Raw genomic sequence first — 4,964 nt, forward strand, 5'->3', positions numbered from 1 at the left:
AACTAAGGTGAAATGGATCGTTTTTGAGCTAACTAAGTTGAAATGGATCGTTTTGAGCTAAGTTAGGTGAAATGGATCATTTATGGGCTAACTTAGTTGAAATGGGCCGTTTATGAGCTAACTAAGGTGAAATGGATCGTTTTTTAGCTAACTAGGGTGAAATGGATCATTTATGAGCTAACTTAGTTGAAATGGGTCGTTTATGAGCTGACTAAGGTGAAATGGATCGTTTTTTAGCTAACTAAGGTGAAATGGATCCTTTTTTAGCTAACTTAGGTGAAATGGATCATTTATGAGCTAACTTAGGTGAAATGGATCGTTTATGAGCTAACTTAGTTGAAATGGATCGTTTATGAGCTAACTTAGTAAAAAGCATCATCTTAGAGCTAACCTAGGTGTGATGGGTCATTTTCGAGCTAACCTAGGTAAGATGGGTCATGTTGGAGCTAACCTAGGTGAAATGGGTCATTTTAAAGCTAAGGTAGGTAAAATGGATCATTTAGGAGCTAATCTAGGTAAATGGGTCATTTTAGAGCTAACTTGGATAAACTGGATCATTTATAAGCTAACTAAGGTAAAATGGGTCATTTTAGAGATAACTTAGGTAAAATGGATCGTTTATGAGCTAACTAAGCTAATTATCCAATTTTTGACATAAGTAAGCTAAGTACAAATCGTTTTAGAGCTAACTTAGGTAAAATGGATGGTTTTGGAGGTCAGTAAGTATTAAGTCATTTTGGAGGAAAAGAAGCTAACTCTAGGTCATTATGGTAAGCATATTGGAGGAAATAAAGCTAAGTCTAGGTCTTTATGCATTTGTTAAGAAAAACACTAGAGAAACTTACCGTGATCATGGAGGTGTAGGAGCGGGATGGCTCGTGCCGGTAACTGGAGAAGGATCGTGCGATGCTTGTCTGGAGTTACGCTGCACCAATGATCATTAACAATGTCTCGTTACCATGATGACACTCAAATGTTAAGACTAGCAAGTAATGTCCATTCAAATTAAACTCACTGTGGTCCCAGGAGCAATCACTGGCATCGGCGGAGCGGTCTGACCGGACTTCTCACACACAGACTGCACATTTGGTTTTGAGAAACACAGTCATACTAGTTAGTAATGAGACAAACACTACATGAATGTTTTGGCTAATCTGTAGAAGAAACTTACCACAAGGAGCTCGTACATGGCCCTTGCCTGCATGTCATTCCGTGCCCTCTCCTCCTCCAACATCTTTGTCGTCCTCTCCTCCAACTCCCGCTGCCTCTCCGCCGCCTCTGCCAGAAGTTTCTCCGTTCTATCTCTCTCACTCTGTATAGCAGCCTGCAACACCACTCACATGACCATTTGTAATCATTGATGGAAGCACACACAATGTAATGGAGAAAGATAGCTGAGTACGTATAACTAACCTTGAAGGCGAGTTGGACTGGCCGTTCACGAGGCCTTATCTCAGGAGCGGAGCTCGACTGGAGCGCCTTGATCTCCGGGAGAGTGCTAGGACAACGGATAAGTCCATCTCCCATGGCTATGGAACCATAGGACCTCCCACCACCAGATATCATCAGCAGCTCTGTATCAATGGGACCCTGGCTCGGGTTAAAGTCCTACCCTTTCCTCGCCTTCCCCTGATCTCTATATTGCACGAGCTTGTCGTGGGAGGAGATGTTGGTGAAGTTCTTTGGATCATCGAGGTCAGACACAGAGAATGCCTTGACTTTCTTGTAAGGGCCAGTGTGGGCCATGGCATACGGATCGTACACCTATGGCACCTTATCTGCCTTATTGTAGCGTGCCTGAAAGAGAGAAACAAAGTTAATTAGTAATTAAAGGGCTAAAGCTAGCATGATGAATGAATTGCATGAATCATGAAGCAAACCACATACCCAGTTCCGCCCGAACTGAAATAAGTTGGAGCTGCCTTGATGGTGTGGCACACCTTCCATTTGGGCACGTTTGTCCTTGGCCTCGTTGTGGAGGGCTAGCCATTCATTTGAGCACCACTCATTGACCAACACCTCCCAACAATCCATCCGATCCGCACACCATCTCAGAGGGGCCTAAGTTAGCAAATAGAAACTTGAGCGCTACGGCTATGAATTACTAAATGAAGGAAGTAAGTACAAGGCCTTAAGAATTACCTTCATGTACTGCTCCTTACTCAAGAACTTCTCGCGGCACGCCAGCTTGGTCTTCTTGATACCACGTGAGGCGTAGTAGTCTCGAACAGCCTGCACCCGAGCCTCGTGCCGTAAGTTCTGTAGTAGGCGCTTGTGGACGTTATCGATAACATTTGCCGCTTCCTCCTTGTATCCCTCCTCACACCTGTAGAATATCTGCAATAAAATGAGACAATATTGATTAGTACAATTAATAACTAGCTAGTCGAAGATTTTTAATTGTGTAAAGGAGAAATTACCCAGAACTTTCTGATCACCACGTCTGCCCTCATCTTGCACAAGACACCATCGATAATCTCAACCGGCGGGGCCGAGGCAGCCAAGTAGTGCTCCCAACTCAATCCAAGCTCTGGAAGCCGACCCTCACCAGGCAACGTGACAAACCCCGGGAAGTTTTGCCGACAAAGAACTCCAAGGATGGAGTTGGGCCGGCGGACACTATGATGGTGGTCCCAACCCCTGCAGCATGACAAGGCCAACACATTACTTATTTGAAGAAACGTGAATGCAGAAGGTACAAAAGTATTAAATGCACTTACCTCTCCCCATCAGGGAAAATCAACCACCTCTGCTCGCGGGTCACCGACACGGACGGGAGCCATGTACAACCACGTTGGTAGACGGTGCCCCCTCCCCCTCAATATCAGTCAGCTCGCCGCCATCATCAGCATGGCCACTCGGCTCCTCAGGCTGATATGGCCAGGTACCCCATCCAGACGTGTGCTCCTCCGGGGTCTCATGGGCCGAAGGCCCGTCGACCCGAGGCTCATGGGCCGAAGACCCGTGGACCAGAGGCTCGTGGACCGGAGTCCGTGTCGCCTCCTCCTCGGACGATTCCACCCTAGCAGTCATGTGCTCGGGTGAAACAGCTGGGGGTGGCGGCGTGGAAAGACAAATACGGGCCAACAACTGTATTGGGCTGCCGTCATACCAAACACACTGAACCCATCCGTGCTGATGCCGACTCGAGGATGCCTCGGATCTGCCGCTTTGTCAGCATGTAATTCATCAAACTTTTTCCACGCAACACCATCTGATGTGTGTATCATCATCATATTCCCATCTGCATCTAGTTTGGTTCTTTTGCCTGTTTTGTGCCATGTCATCTGTCTGGTCGTCTCTTCAACCATGAAAAGACGTTGAAGTCTTGGTACGATTGGCATATACCGAAGAACACTAACGGGGATTTGGTCTGTGTCTTCTCACCCATACTGTTGTCTACCACAATATACCTGGAAGACTTGCAAATGGGACAATAGTTCAAGTCCACATAGTCAAGCCTAAATAAGGCACATCCTTTCTCACATGCATGTATCTTCTCATAGGGCATCTTTAGTGCACGGAGGATTTTGTCCGACTGGTACAGGTTTGCAGGCATTACATGGCCTTTGGGTAGAAAGCGTCCAAATACTATCATAATTGCATCGTAGCATTCTCTTCCCAAGTTGAACTGAGCCTTCAGAGCCATTACTTGTGAGATGGCATCCAATTGACAAAGCTCAGTGTTCTCGTGGAGCGGACGTTTTGAAGACTCCAACATTTCATTGAAGGCCTTTGCAGATTCCTCCATCTCCTCGTCCGAATCCCGAGCATCATCATAGTCTTGCACCATGTTTTCCATCCCGGTACCATGCTCGTTGGTGTGACGATGATCCACCTCAGCTCAGATACGGTGGGCAGACTCATCATGAAATGTCCACACCGTATAATCGGGCGTAAAACCACTCTTCTGCAGGTGTTTGCCCATTTCAGCCTCTGTCCTCTTTTCCCAATTGCCGCACCGGAAACAGGGGCACCAGGTTTTCCTCTGGCCATTTGCAAATGTGGCTTGCACAAACCCCTTGGTTTTTGTGAACCATTCAGCGCTCCATTTGTTCTGACCAGTGTGACCGGTATACATCCACGCATGATCACTCATCTTGACTTTCAGAGCTACTGGACACACAACAAAACTATATATAATTCACCATGTATATATTCATCAGTTGATCTACTTTGTCAATTTTATTACGTCCATGCAACCTACACTCTAATAGGTAATGATAGGTCCTAATCCCACCCGAGTATGCGTAGATTGGGTTCATTTTCCCATGCTATGCTCTGGATCCGACGCAAAATTTCGGCAGCACCTCCCCGATGTTCTCCTGATACACGTCTCTGCAATAAACAGAGAGGATGTGTACCCGAAGAACAACATGGGAGGCACTGACGAAATTTATGCATCAGATCCAGAGCAAAGCATATGGGAAAACGAACCCAATCTACACATACTCGGGATGTCCATGGATAGCGTTGGACAATTCGAAAGAATCAAGGTTATAAATATGCAAATGCATGCATATTTATAACTATGACGCTTTCGAATGGGAGACACATATTGGTTACGCATACTGATGATTCAAGACACATATATAGCTAGCTATCAAGTTTCATTGGCACGAATACCGGAACAGAGCAAATAATTAATGGGGAAGGAGGACATGTCATTTGTGCTCACCCACGAACGAAGGGGCAGAGCTCGTCAAACGCACGGCGAGGTCATCGAACACCAAACCTCACAGCGATGAAACAACTACACATTTAAATCTACCTGATCAACACAATTATATATGACGTTTTTCATAACAAAATCGAAAAATATATGACCTAACTAATAATTCACAAATATATGACCCCATCGGCCTCTAGAAGGCCAAAGAACACCTTTTTGGGAGGTGTCGGGGGTCGGGGTGCCGTGTCAGTGTCGGGGTACCGTGTCGGGGTCGGGATGCTATTTCGGGGTT

The sequence above is a fragment of the Triticum dicoccoides genome, chromosome 2A, assembly GCF_002162155.2.
Source record: "Triticum dicoccoides isolate Atlit2015 ecotype Zavitan chromosome 2A, WEW_v2.0, whole genome shotgun sequence".
In the NCBI taxonomy this organism is placed as follows: domain Eukaryota; kingdom Viridiplantae; phylum Streptophyta; class Magnoliopsida; order Poales; family Poaceae; genus Triticum; species Triticum dicoccoides.